General features: G+C 45.6%; 1 protein-coding gene and 1 pseudogene across 1 annotated transcript in view; one reads left to right on the forward strand and one right to left on the reverse strand.

Moving 5' to 3' along the window:
- LOC141121795 (uncharacterized) overlaps positions 1–15484 on the reverse strand; it is a 329972-nt gene that overhangs the window by 69506 nt on the left and 244982 nt on the right. The gene's annotated exons all lie outside the window — the stretch shown is intronic.
- The window catches only part of LOC141121812 (uncharacterized), a 32444-nt pseudogene continuing 27487 nt past the window's right edge, over positions 10528–15484 (forward strand).

Raw genomic sequence — 15484 nt, forward strand, 5'->3', positions numbered from 1 at the left:
ACAGGAAGTGATGTCAGGTACAGACAGGAAGTTCCGGGTGAGAGGTGAGTCGGGAGGAAGTAGAGAGAAGACATTACTGGAAGTGGCAGTAGAGGAGGTAATAAGATCTTATTTTCTATTTACACCCAGTAACCCCCCGTCATGTCCGTCCTCTTCCTCCATAGTCACTGTGATGTCTTTTATCTCCAGCAGATGATGATACACACATATATAGTGTGGAAACCCAGATTAACCCCATTCAGGGGGATCAGTTGATGATTAACCACTTCCATACCGGCACTTTCACCGCCTTCCCGCCCAGGCCAATTTTCAGCTTTCAGCGCTGTCACACTTTGAATAACAATTGCGCAGTCATGCTAGACTGTACCCAAATGAAATTTTTATCATTTTTTTCCCTACAAATAGAGCTTTCTTTTGGTGGTATTTGATCACGTCTACGGTTTTTATTTCTTGTGCTATAAACAAAACAAGAGCGACAAGTTTGAAAAAAACACAATATTTTTTACTTTTTGCTATAATAAATATCCTTTTTTTTTTAAAACCAATTTTTTCCTCAGTTTCGGCCGATACGTATTCTTCTACATATTTTTGGTAAATAATATCGCAATAAGCGTATATTTATTGGTTTGCACAGAAATTATAGCGTCTACAAAAATAGGGGATAGATTTATAGCATTTTTATTTTATTTTTTTTTACTAGTAATGGCGGCGATCTGCAATTTTTTTTTTTCGTGACTGTGATATTGAGGCGGACACATCGGACACTTTTGACACATTTTTGGGACCATTCACATTTATACAGCGATCCGTGCTATAAAAATGCACTGATTACTGTATAAATGTGACTGGCAATGAAGGGGTTAACCAGAAGGGGGCGCTGTAGGGGTTAATTATGATCCTAAGGAAAGATTCTAACTGTGGGGGGAGGGGACTCACAAGGGGAGGAGACCGATCGGTGTTCCTCTGTACTGGGAACACACCATCGGTCTCCTCCCATCTGACAGGACGCGGATCAGTGTGTTTACATACACACAGATCCACGGTCCTGCTCGGTTACCGGGCAATCGCGGGTGCCTGGCGGACATCGCGGCTGCCGGGACCCGAGTGACGCGCGCGCCACCTGGAGGGCCGTCACATCATATGACGGCGGCCCAGGATAACAGCTGCACCGTCCCGCTGTCATATGACGGTGGGCGGGCAGCAAGTGGTTAAAGGGGTTGTAAACCCTCGCCGTTTTTACCTTTAATGCATTAAGGTGAAAAACCTCCTGTGCTGCAGCAGCACCCCTGAGCCCCCCTTTTACTTACTTGAGCCCCGTAATTCGAATGACGCGGGTGGGTGGGGCCTAGTCCTGCTTTCTGTGTCGATAGACACGGAAGCAGGACACGGGAGCGCGCCCGCACGGGTGTCCACGAAGGAGAGCGCTTCTCGAGAAGAGGAGGAGCTCCGCTGAGGGACCCCAGAAGAGGAGGATCGGGGCTACTCTGTGCAAAACCAACTGCACAGCAGAGGTTAGTATGACATTTTTGTTTTTTAAAAACCCCCGAACCTTTACAACCCCTTTAATATATTTTGCTTCCAGAGCTGGTCATACATGGTTCAGTTTTATCGTTCATCCAGCGGGATGAGAGGAAAAAAACTGAAGTGATTCCCCCATCCACACATTGGAGGGGGATGGGGGAATCCTCCCCGCTGCACTATTGTATTCTGACAATGGGGGGCGCTCCTCCGCTCTCAGAATACACAGATCAGTGATGACGCTATTGGCTGCAGCCGCTGATGGAGTGACTTTTATCCGGCAGTGACCACACATGGATGAAAATGTGACCGATCCCTGCTGAACCAGCTGAATTTCCATGTCTCTATGGTCACCTTAACCGCTTCCCGACCGCCTCACGCAGATTTACTTCGGCAAAATTACGTACCTGTACATTGCCCTTTAAGAGGTGGCTTGCAGGCACACACACGCGCCCGCAGGGAGCTTCGTCAGCATGATCGCGGGTCCCGCGGACCCGATGTCTGCGGGGATACCCGCGATTGTCCCACGGAGAGGACGAACGGGGAAATGCTAATGTAAACAAGCATTTCCCCGTTCTGCCTAATGACACTGTCACTGATCACTGCTCCCTGTAATTGGGAGCGGTGATCAGTGTCGTGTCACACAGCCCCTCCGCCCCCTACAGTTAGAATCACTCCCCTAGGACACACGTAACCCCTACAGCGCCACCTAGTGGTTAGCCCCTTCACTGCCAGTCATATTTACACAGTAGTCAATGCTTTTTTAATTGCACTGATAGCTGTATAAATGTAAATGGTCTCAAAATCGCGCCAAAAGTGTCCGCTGTGTCCGCCATAATGTTGCAGTCACGATAAAAATTGCAGATCGCCGCCATTACTAATATAAAAAAAATATATATTAATAAAAATGCCATAAAACTATCCCCTATATTTTGTAAACTTGCAAAAACCAATCAATAAACGCTTATTGTGATTTTTTTTTTTTTTTTACCAAAAATATTTAGAAGAATATGTAACGGTCTAAACTGAGGAAAAATGTTTTTTTATACATTTTTTGGGGATTTTTTTTTATAGCAAAAAGTAAAAAATAATGCGTGTAATTCAAAATTGTCGCTATTTTTTTTTGTTTATAGCGCAAAAAATAAATAACGCAGAGGTGATCAATTACCACCAAAAGAAAGCTCTATTTGTGGGAAAAAAAGGACGTCAGTTTTGTTTGGGAGCCACGTCGCACGAACGCGCAATTGTCAGTTAAAGCGACACAGTGCCGAATCTGAAAAAGTGCTCTGGGCTTTGGCCAGCCAAATGGTCCGGGGCTGAAGTGGTTAAAGGGGTTGTAAAGGCAGAAGATGCATTCTAGGAAATAAGATAAAAAAACGTGTGTGTAGCCGCCCCCCCTCCCTAATTATTTACCTGAGCCCCTTCTCTCTCCAGCGATGTCCAAGAATGTCTAAGCCGTCCAGGACACTCCTCCTGATTGGATGTGACACAGCAGCAGCGCCATTGGCTCCCACGGCTGTCGATCAAAGTCAGTCAGCCAATCAGGGGAGAGACCGAGCGAGGTCCATGTCTGAATGGATACACAGAGCTGTGACTCGGCTCGGATGCAGCTATAGGAAGCTGCTGGATGTGGGGGCACTCGATAGGAGGGAGGGGCCAGGAGCAGCAAAGAGGGACCCGAGAAGAGGAGGATCGGAACTGCTCTGTGCAAAACCAACTGCACAGAGGAGGGAAGTATAACATGTTTGTTATTTGTTTTGTTTTTTTAAACAAGACTTTGAAATCACTTTAAGTCAGGGCTCAACAAATCTCAGGTTGAAATGGCGTCCTGGCCCCTGGGATCTTGTCAGCCCATTCTCACTGTTGGTCTGAATAATGTTTCTGCCTGAAACCCGGACACATTATTCAGACAGGAATGTGGCTCGAAGCGGGGCCTGGCGGGAGGGTGAGGGGAGGAGGACTCATCTCACTGAGCTCCCGCTGCCGATCTTTCTCCTTTCCGCGGCCGCATTACTGTCACCATCGGCTCCTGCTTCCAGCTGCCTGTGTCCCTGCTGAGTCCTCCAGCAGAACAGAGAGGAAGGAGCGGGACCGAATCTCCAACATGGTGCCACCTCGGCACTGCCACAAAGATCCCCACAAGGTGCTGAGAAACAGGACTACAGAGTCCTTACAGGAGTAACCAGGACAAGCCTGCAAAGCAGCCAGCTAAGAAACCAGCCAGGGAGGGACATGCTGCTTTATGTACACAAGATGTCCTCTCCATCCACTCTGCTCTCACACACTGCTGGGGGAGATGTACAGGACATGCAGGAGGACACAGGGGGAGGGGGTATGGCATCCCTGTCATGAATTCTGTACCCCATGTTCTGCAACGGATGTCCTGTGTTTTGCACCCTGCACCCCATGTCCAGCATTCTGCACCCTTCTCCTGTATTCCATATCCTGGAGTGGCCTGAACCCTTCTCCGGGAACCCTGCACCCCATGTCCTGCATTTTGTGGTTACCTGCACCCATTTCTGGTACCCTGTACCCCATGTCTTGCACCACATGTCTTTCACCCTTCTTCTGCACCTTGCTTCCCATGTCATGCATTCTGCACCCTTCTCCTGCATCCCATGTGCTGCAGTGACCTACACCCTTCTCTGGTACCCTGCACCCCATGTCCTGCATTCTGCACCCTTTTCCTGCTCCCCATGTCCTGCAGTCTGCACAATGTACCCTTCCCCTGCACCCCATGTCCTGCATTCTGCACCCTTATTCTACATCCCATGTCCTGCAGTGACCTACACCCTTCTGGGGTACCCTGCACTCTTCTGCACCCCATGTCCTGCATTCTGCACAATGTACCCTTCCCCTGCACCCCATGTGCTGCATCCCATGTACTCTGGTGACCTACACCCTTCTCTGGTACCCTGCACCCATGTCTTACCTTCTGCATCCTTCTCCTGCATCCCATGTTTTCCGGTGACCTACACCCTTCTCTGGTACCCTGCAGCTCATGCCCTGCATTCTGCACCCTTCTCCTGCATCCTATGTTCTGCGGTGATCTACACCCTTCTCTGGTACCCTGCACCCCATGGGGAGAATCTCTGGGGGAGTCAATAATGGGGAAAGATCTGGGGGTCCTAGTAGAAGACAGACTGAGCAATAGCATACAATGTCAAGCTGCAGCTACCAAAGCGGGCAGAATATTAGCCTGCATAAAAAAAGGAATTTTCTGAAGTCATCTTCCAGTATGACACCCTGAGAGATAACTGGTTCCACCTGACAGGAAACACAAATAAAGAAGAGGTCAAAAACCCCCGCCTCTCCCTGTGCTCCTCAGTTTTTTGATTGTGTTTCCCCACAGCAAAACGTTTTGTTGTTTTCTAATAGACCCGAAGCAGAGGGCGGGTGGTCTCCCTCTGGGAGCCAGACCACAGGCTTGTGAAGCCTTTGGATCTGGTAGGGTGGTTGTCCATTTAGCGGGGGGAGCTGGCGGTCAGATTTCCCGAGGGGCACACCGCTGAAGCGGGCCTTGACTGCTGGGGCTCCGGGTCACGCAGTGTGGCTTGCAGGGGAGAGGAGATGGCGCTGGCCGGTGCTCGAGCGCAATCTTGCCAGCAGCAGGAAGAGGAATGACGCAGCTTTCTCCCTTGCACCGGAAATGATGCTGCCACATGTGCCATGAGGGCAGGTTACTTCCGGGTCTCTGAGACTTTGGCAAAATGGTGGCAGCGGCGTCCTAGGACACCAGGAGCAGAGGTCTGACGGTCAGTGGTGGCAGGCGTCTACAGCCTGCTCTGGCCAGCATCAAGCACCACTCAGCAGGACAAGCTGCAGTGTAGAGATGGAGCGAGAGGAGGGGCCAACAGCGGCAATAGCAGTGGAGGAGACCACAGGGGGTGAGTCTACCTAACTGGCGGGGGTAATAAGGGTGGGAGGGCCCCCCTAACTCTCACCCCTGCAGGGTACAGTAGCGGGTTATTTCTGTTTGAAGTAAGCATGAAAATATGTCTCTTTCGGGGAGGACATTACTGCCCAGGTGGTCGCCAGCTGTCCTAAGTCTAAGACCCCTTCCCGTTCCAAGAGGTGTGGATACTGTAACGACAAGTTGTCACAAGACCACACAAAACCCCTTTGCTACAAGTTGTTGTGCTTATTAAGGAAAGTTTTCCTGCACAGTATTTATAATTAAGTCATTTTTAACGATGATATTTTTAAGATACAGATTCAATCTACTATGACCACAGTCTAAAAATATGAAATTTATTCACCAGACATGTAATCATACAAAATAGTTATATTGGTTGACATAAACAAAAATTACATAAAATTAAAATACCGATTGCGTTACATAAAATCTTGAATATCAGTTGAAACACCCGCTAAATTGGAGTGTAGTACCTTTGATGTGATATAACAGTGATAAACTTCCCTGTAGAATCAATAACCTTGTAAAATGTCAATTGGACAGAACGTCTATATTTCACAAATTCAACCATTATTATACTGCAGGTAAGTAAGTGGTTAACAGCGTGAAATAAAATCGGACGTTTGTTATGTCATAAAATGGAAACTATGCAAAATGAAAAATATATATTGAAAATTGAATCTTTCAAGGTGGTTATTGATTTGGGAGAAAAATTATCAATTGTAAAATATTCAAAGAGAACACAAATGAATATAAGATAAAATCAACACGACAAAATTACCGGTTCCAAAACGGATACTGGTCTGAATTGCTGGTTACCAGAGTTTTTAGAATGGCTGCCGTGGCTTTCAAGATGGATACTCTTAAAGAGGAATTACTTCTTGAGACCTCTGAGTTCCAAAGCATAAGGTGTTCAGGAATCTTCATGAATGTAGAAGTCTGAGTAGATGAACGGTGTATGTGTCTGCGTGTATGATTTATGGTAATCAGGTGTTTCTGAATGTTCTTCAGTGTCCCTTCATGGCATCTTTCTTGCTTCTAAATACCATCTCAGACAATAAGATCATAACATTATAATAGGCTCAGCCCAAAAGGTATGGCTTCTTTTCTATTGGTTAAAGAAATTTAATAATTGACTTTTTAGTGAGTTTCAGGTAATATCACCTTCAACCACTAGGCGTATCTGAGAGCAGAAAAATGTGTTCTGAACTATCTGTTAAATAATATGTTCTGTTTTCATAATGTGTATTTGTTTGTATTTTGGTAAGAAGAATATATATCTTTAAGTATTCTGGTAACCGGTCTAATATAAAATACACTCAGTATAATTTTGATTAATCACTATTACCTAAAATGGTTATATCTATCTATCTATCTATCTACCGTATTTATCGGCGTATAACACGCACCGGCGTATAACACGCACCCCAATTTAGGAGGGAATTTTAAGGAAAAAAAAACTTTTAGGAGGGAAGTCGAAGGTAAAAAAATTTACATTTAAATGCCCATCATTGCAGCCTTCTCAGTGCAGCCTTGCCCCAGTGCAGCCTTGTCAGTGCAGCCATGTCAGTGCAGCCATGTCAGTGCAGCCTTGTCAGTGCAGCCATGTCAGTGCAGCCTTGTCAGTGCAGCCTTCCCCAGTGCAGCCTTCCCCGGTGCAGCCATGTCAGTGCAGCCTTGTCAGTGCAGCCTTCCCCAGTGCAGCCGTGTCAGTGCAGCCTTGTCAGTGCAGCCTTCCCCAATGCAGCCTTCCCCAGTGCAGCCTCGCATCCTGTGATCCCGTACCCCTGCCATCCTGCCTTTCAAAATCGCCGACCGCGATTTGAAAATGGCGCCGCCGGCACCGAAATACACAGAACCGGTCCTCGGCTCTTCTCGGCGGCTCTCGTTTACTTTCGGCTCCACTCGTAGTCCCGAGCGGAGCTATCCGAACCTAGCCGAGTACACTCGGCTAGGTTCGGGCGGCGCTCGAGTGAAGACGAAAGTGGCCGAGAAGAGCCGAGGACCGGCACTGTGTATTTTGGCGCCGGCGGCGCCATTTTCAAATTGCGGTCGGCGATTTTGAAAATCTGGCAGCTCCGGATCGCAGGGGATCGGCGTATAACACGCATCCACGATTTTCCCCTGATTTTAAGGGGAAAAAAGTGCGTGTTATACGCCGATAAATACGGTATCTATCTATCTATCTATCTATCTATCTATCTATCTATCTATCTATCTATCTATCTATCTATCTATCTATCTATCTATCGAGATCTCTATATATAGATCTCTCTCTCTCTTTATATATATATATAGATATATCTTATAAAGACTGGTCTGTCTAGGAAAGACACATGTTATATATATTAATTAATATCACATAAAATTATTATTTATACGGATAAATGTGTAATTCTGGTATATCCAATGAATATTTGTTTATCTAAAAACACATGGTATGTATAAATTTTTATACGGTTATAATCACGATTCATATGTCTTTCATAATACTGATTTACTGATTTAAACATAATACTGACTGCACCATTTGGAGTGAACTTTGGACAGACTCAATGGATATATAGAGATGGATTAGCTATCTACACAGCTCCTAAAATCTAACACAATAGATTTTGCAGGACAAGGGTGTTTTTTTATGTGGTAATAGTCTGTATATGTATGACTGTGTTTGTCGTTTTTGTTTACCCACCAAGATAGGTAAACATCTTTTTTGTTTTGTGAAATGGGACATTATTGTTCAGGTAACTCTGTTTCAACACAAGGGTTGTATAATCTACAAATAGTTGATCCATTGAAAACTTGGAAAACATGAATTCACAAAGACCTTTAGTTCATCTGTCTTGAGGCCTAACTGAATTTAACATCTCCCCCAGAAGATTATAAAATGTATTATTTCTTCATCACAATTACAACAAAGTGTATCCACAAGTTAGCTGGGAAGGAGACCTCTCAGGTCATGAGGGACATTCTCTGCATACAGACAGAGATGTTAACGACCCTCAAGGCTTTCCAGGCAATGCTGAAACCCAGGGAAGACGAGCCCCACTCTAGTAGGGCCCAGGTAGGGGAAGTTTCATCCTTACAGGAGGGCCCATCCACTAATAGAGCAGAATCTCAGGATCCAGGTGGCAGATTTAGACACCCTGAACCCCTGCGGTCACTGCCCTCTCAGGATTTGGAGGAGGAGGAGACAGAGGTCTTTGATCTGAGGTTTTCTGATGAGGGGGAGGAAATAGGACAACAGAAACCTCAAGTGGTACTGTGGGCTAGGTATATAGATGACATCCTCCTCCTATGGAATGGGGATCGTGAAGATCTAGATGTGTACATGAGGGGGTTGAATGATAATGACCGGGGCATTCGACTCTCTTATGAGGCTAGTCAGTCTGAGATCAACTTCCTGGACCTTAAGATTGGCGTTAAAGATGGGCAGTTTACTACGGCAACCTTTTTTAAAAATACAGATCAGAATTCCTATATACCGACTGATAGTTGCCATCATGAGGCCTGGCTGAGGTCTGTGCCGAAAAGTCAACTTATCCGCCTAAAACGTAACTGCTCCAACCATGGGGAATTTTTAGCCCAAGCAGATATTCTAATAGAACGTTTTTTGGAGAAGGGCTACTCTGAGGCCTCTCTGAAAAATACATTAGAGGAAGTGGCCACCATTGATAGGGGTACTTTGCTGAGGACTAGGACGCCCGATGCTGGTAGGGTACCCTCAGTCCCCTTCATTACCACCTATTCCTTACAACATAAAAATGTAGCCAAGTTGATAGGTAAACATTGGCATGTCCTCAAGAATGACCACGTATTGGGTACCATCCTTCCGGCCAAGCCACAGGTGGTATATAAGGGTGCCCCCTCTCTTAGAGGTAGAGTGGCCCCGAATGTTCTGGACCCTCCTCTTACTAAGAGGGGATTTTTTGAATATATGATTGGTTTCTACCATTGCAGGAAGTGTAGGGTGTGCTCTCTCAGTGGATGTACTCATAGAAGAACACATAAGTTCACTTCCACCAGTACTTTGATGGAATTTGAAATTAGATCATTCATTACATGCTCCACTGAGCGGGTGGTTTATCTTCTCCAATGTCCTTGCGGATTGCAATACGTGGGGAGGACTAAGCATCCCCTATCTGTAAGACTTAACGAGCACATCACCAACATCCTAACAGGTTTCCCCAAACACCCGGTCTCCAGACATTACCTCGAAGTATGCAATCGAGACCCCAGGAAGACCATCTTTCTGGGCATCGACAGATACACCCCACATTGGAGGGGGGGGGGTCTGTAATACGGGGGACCTCTAGGCTTGAGATGGCCTGGATATACAGATTGAAGTGCTATACCCCTTTTGGGCTTAATGTAGACGTAGATTTAAATGCCTTTCTGGACAACTCATGAATAATTACACCAAATGTTTTTATTTGCAATCTCTCATCACTGTTATATCTTCTTTAGTAAGTTTGTGGGAGAGGGGTGGTGTATTAATAACATGCAACTGAAAATCTCCATTTCTAGCTTTTACACTACACCATTGTATATTAACAATTGATAACATATGACGTTTTTAATTAACATTTGCATTGCATTTTGTGAACTTGCTCTGAATCTCTGGTGGCGTTATTATTATAATACCCATACTAACAATCAGAGAAACGATTTTAGATTTTCACTAGTTTTAGGTTTAATTACCTGCTGATTTTCCTTTTTTAAATATATTTTTTTATATTTCTACATTGCTGAAATTGATTTCAAGTGCAATTTCTACTTGTCCCACTAGAGGGCACATGAGAACATCTATATGTGTCCCTCAATGTGTTTTTTAATTTTTATTCAACAATTTTTTATTTTATTTTTTATTACTTATACATTTTTTTATTTATTTACCTTTCATTATTTATTTTTTATTCAATTTTGGATTTGATCAATTTAATATGGCCCTTAGATCTTTCAAATTCTCCTGGCGCTACGAAGGTTTGATAATACAGGCAGGTGAATCTTTTGCCCATTTCATTAGTAGTATATTACACACTTCCTGCTTGTAAAGAAGATGTTGTGGTGACGCCATTCGAGCTTCAGAGCGAGGCTTGGTTTTGACATCAGGTCTACAAATAGCGATGAGTCAGTGCATCGCCCGTTCCCATGACGACGTCCAATAGGACGAAACGTACGTTGGAAGGCTGACGCGCTGACATCATCGTTTTTAATCCTATCTCGTTCCGAACGGGTGCATGCAAGCCGGCCGGCTGTCTTACTTCTTATGTACCTACTACCGTGATTTTTAATGTAAGTGCGATTATCCCTTTGTTATAATAAATGGTTATACTGATTTACACTATGGAGAAAATTCTTTATTCCTCTGGGTCCCCCCGGCATGTCGATTGAATCCACCGCACGGAGAGATCCTGCCTGCCCCTTCCCTGTGAGGAGATTTGAGGAGTCGGTTTCCCCTGAGTGGATGTCCATAGATAAGCTGATATTTAGCTTAACTCTGGTAAGCGTACATTTAATAAGGTGGAGGATTCCTCACTGGGTGTTGGTTGTTTAACATTTACGATCACCAATTGAATCTGCCTTGGCTCCAAGGACTGTTTCTCTTCTGATCATCCTTATTTCATCTCCAGTCACTTTTGTCATTTGGTGTTCAATACTTGATTTCATTTGGGACTTTTTTATTATTTTTTTATTTTTCACATTTATTTTTATTGATATCTTGCTTTCATTATATTATCAATATTTTGTATCACTTGATAGATCGATATTCATCACCATTGATATATTCATGTATTTATAGATATTATTAATGTCACTTTTTTTAGCGCAGTCTTTTTGGATTATTTTTGAGGAAATAGGACAGCCACGGGGAGGAAGAGGACTCCAGATCAGGCAGACACATCTTTTCCGCAGATGATATGGAGGGTCTCCTTGGAGAAGTTTATGCGTCAGAAGAGATCCAAGAGCCTACAGCTCAATTTTCTGCCCAGGACAGGATGAACTCAATCTTTTCTGTAAAGGCATTATTACACCCAAATTGCTACATGGCTTCCCTGGATCTAAAGGATGCATATTTACACATCCCAATAGAGCAAAAATGCCAAAAATATCTGATGCCGTGTACACACGATCGGAATTTCGGCCAGCAAAAGACCGATTAGAGCTTTTTGTTGGGAAAATGCGACTGTGTGTATGCTCCATCGGACTATTGCTGGCCGAATTTCTGCCAGCAAAGATTGAGAGCATGTTCTCAATTTTTCCGACGGAAAAAGTTTCTATCGGAAATTCAGTTTATGTGTATGCAATTCCGATGCGCAAAAAAAAACACGCATTACGTCCAGTTTTGGTCACCGGTCCTCAGAAGGGATGTGCTGGAGCTAGAGAGAGGAGGACAACTAAATTAATTAGGGGGCTGGAGGACCTCAAATACGAGGAGCAACTACAAGCACTAAATTTATTCTCGCTGGAGAAAAGACAATTGAGAGGAGATACTTTATGATAGCTATTTACAAATGTCTCAGTGGTGATCCCAGCATAGGAAAAAAGCTATTCAATCTCAGGGGGTGTGAGAGGACACGGGGACACACAATGAGATTGGAGGAGAATCGGTTTAACCTTAAGCTGCGTAAAGGTTTTTTTCACTGTCAGGGTGGTAAGAATGTGGAACTCTTCCACAAGTGGTGGTGGCTGCGGGGAGTATTGATATTTTTAAGAGACTCTTGGATGTGCATCTTAAAGAACACAACATACAGGGATATGGGAAATGATTATTGACACTGACACATGCACACCTACACAGGTCAGACTGGATGGACTATTGTCTTTATTCAACCTTACCTATAACTATGTCCTGCATTCTGCACACTGTACCCTTCTCCTGCATCTCATGTCCTGTGGTGACCTACACCCTTCTTGTCCTGCGTTCTGCACCCTACACCCCATGTCCTGTATTCTGCACACTATTACTATAGTCTTTATTCAACCTTACCTATAACTATGTCCTGCATTCTGCACACTGTACCCTTCTCCTGCATCTCATGTCCTGTGGTGACCTACACCCTTCTTGTCCTGCGTTCTGCACCCTACACCCCATGTCCTGTATTCTGCACACAGCATAACATGTCCTGCACCCTTCTCCTGCACCTTGCACCCCAAGTCCTGTGTTCTGCACCTCACAAATTACTTGCAAATTACTTTCCCTGCTCCAGGAGCCTATAACCCACACTTCCCTTAAAAACCCTCCTAACTTTTTTAGCTGGCTCCTAGATTCAAAGCAATTTTTTTCAAGCCCCACTTTAAGTGACTCCCCCCCCCCTCATCTCCTTCATTATGTAAGTCAGGCTGAGATAATCTCCCATTGGCTGAGCAATATTCTCATTTGTCTCTGAGCTCCTTCTTGCTATTCCTCGTCCTGCCTGTTGTTTCCTTGGATTGATTTTCTGTGTAGTGACCCCGGCTTCATCTCTTGGATGCGCTCGTCTGTTGCTTGTCCTGACCTTTATCCTGATTCCTGGATCTCCTCCTCATCTCTCCTCCATATCCTCTTACACGGCTTTTCTCCACACCTGCAGTGATCCTGGGGGGTGGAAACTTGGCACCAGCACTCAGCAAAATCCATCCCCACCATTAGGAGCTCAGGAGAAAATTGTCTGCTATTTACACTCCGTTCCTCCGCACGTCACCTGATCACATGAGAGCTTACTTTCACAGATTTCTGTATGGTAAAGGTCAAAGTTCACTCTTCAGTTTGGGAGAGGTAGGACACACCCAGGAACAATAATTTGGTTTGCATGTGAGCCTCATATAGAGGACCCCTCAAATCCCCCCATCCAAATGTCCCTCCATCAAGAGTCAATATTTCCTATGACATCACACTGACCTCACAGCTCGTCCTCCCAATGTCCCTCCATCAAGAGTCTATATGTCCTATGACATCACACTGACCTCACAGCTCCTCCTCCCAATGTCCCTCTATCTGGCTTTTTTCTGATGCTCTTAGGATGTGGGCGGACCCTTGGCATTCACACTAGCAAAGTAGGACTGTTGGTCCTGTGTTGTATGTAATGACATCAGAATACCTGCTTCAATCTTTTAACCTGCATAATGTGGGGTCCTGTGTGGGTAAATTATATCTCAGTCTGAAGGGAGGCTTTAATAAAATGGAAATCTGAATGGTGAGGTGAGGGGGATTCTGGGAATGTCATTTGATTTTACTATTTGTGTTTAGATCTAGAGTTTTCCTCCTGTGAAGTCTGGAGATCATATGACCATCACATTGCCTCCACCTCCCTCCCTCCCTGATAGAATAGAGAAATACAATGAAGATTCTAGAAGTCACCAGAGAGATCATGGAGGAGAGGTGAGCAGTGCTGGGAATTCTGGGACATTATCCAGTAACAGACAAGGGATGTGTCTGGATGGTGACTGTATCATTGTGTGTGTCAGGTTCCTATAAGGTGTCAGGATGTCACTGTCTATTTCTCCATGGAGGAGTGGGAGTATTTAGAAGGACACAAGGATCTCTACAAGGACGTCATGATGGACAATCAGCCGCCCCTCACATCACCGGGTAAGAGGAGACTTTATTGTAAAGGAGAGAGCAGTACGGAGGGTCTACCTAGATCCCCCATCATCTGATAAACACATAGAAACAATGTATTCAGTCAGTGTGTGTGTTTCCTACAGATGGATCCAGTAATGGGAACCCACCAGAGAGATGTCCCCGTCCTCTGTATTCCCAGGATTCCACACAGGAAGATCACACCATCCCTCACCATCATCAGGTAGATGAGGAACAATCACTGATAGTATCATTAAATGAAATTGGGATCAGCTTGCTCTTTCTGTGTGTGTGTCTTTGGTATGTGGCCTTCTCTATCTGCTGACCTGTGTCCTTAACCATGATGTTTTTTTTTGTTGCTCTGGACTATCTTACCTAAGTTTTATGTGTTGATCTTATCTTGGCCTCTGGCCTCTTGCTATTCTGACTTTAGAAGCGAAAGGTCCACTTTGATTGTTAGGCATTCTTATATCCACTGATGATTAACGAACTTCCACCCCGCCTTTATAATAGTATAAATTTGAGTGCCCTTAAGGGGTCAGCACATTGCTGGGGGAGCACATTGTAGGGGCTTCTATCCTTAAGGCTTCTTTCTCAAAGTGATTCTTTCTACAAGTGATATGCACTTTAATCTCTGCACTTCAGTGATTGCACGAAGCGAACATACATAGCAAACTGCAGTGGAAAGCACCTAATGCCGCGTACACACGGTCGGACTTTCCGGCATACTTGGTCCGGCGGACCAGAGTGTGCCGGACAATCCGCCCGTGTGTGGACGCCGGCGGACTTTTCCGGCGGACTTCTTCCCAAAAGCCCGCCGGACCTAGATTTGAAACAAGTTTTAAATCTTTCCGCCAGACTCAGTTTCGGGCGGAAAGTCCGCTCGTGTGTGTGCTGGTCCGACGGAAAGCCCGCTCGTGTGTATGCTGGTCCGACGGACCAGATACGACACGAGGGCAGGGTATTGCATCTCGCGCTCGCTGCAATAGGAAAAACAAATTTTCCTATTGCGGCGAGCGCGGGACATACCAGGCCCTTAGGTCTGGTATGGATTATAAAGGGAACCCCCCCTACGCCGAAAAAACGGCGTGGGGTCCCCCCTAAAATCCATACCAGACCCCGATCCGAGCACGCAGCCTGGCCGGTCAGGAAAGGGGGTGGGGACGAGCGAGCGCCCCCCCCCCCTCCTGAACCGTACCAGGCCGCATGCCCTCAACATGGGGGGTGGGTGCTTTGGGGGAGGGGGCGCCCTGCGGGGCCCCCCCACCCCAAAGCACCTTGTCCCCATGTTGATGAGGACAAGGGCCTCTTCCCGACAACCCTGGCCGTTGGTTGTCGGGGTCTGCGGGCGGGGGCTTATCGGAATCTGGGAGCCCCCTTTAATAAGGGGGCCCCCAGATCCCGGCCCCCCACCCTATGTGAATGAGTATGGGGTACATGGTACCCCTACCCATTCACCTAGGGAAAAAGTGTAAGTAATAAAACAC

This window comes from Aquarana catesbeiana, unplaced genomic scaffold (genome assembly GCF_042186555.1).
Source record: "Aquarana catesbeiana isolate 2022-GZ unplaced genomic scaffold, ASM4218655v1 unanchor232, whole genome shotgun sequence".
Lineage (NCBI taxonomy): Eukaryota > Metazoa > Chordata > Amphibia > Anura > Ranidae > Aquarana > Aquarana catesbeiana.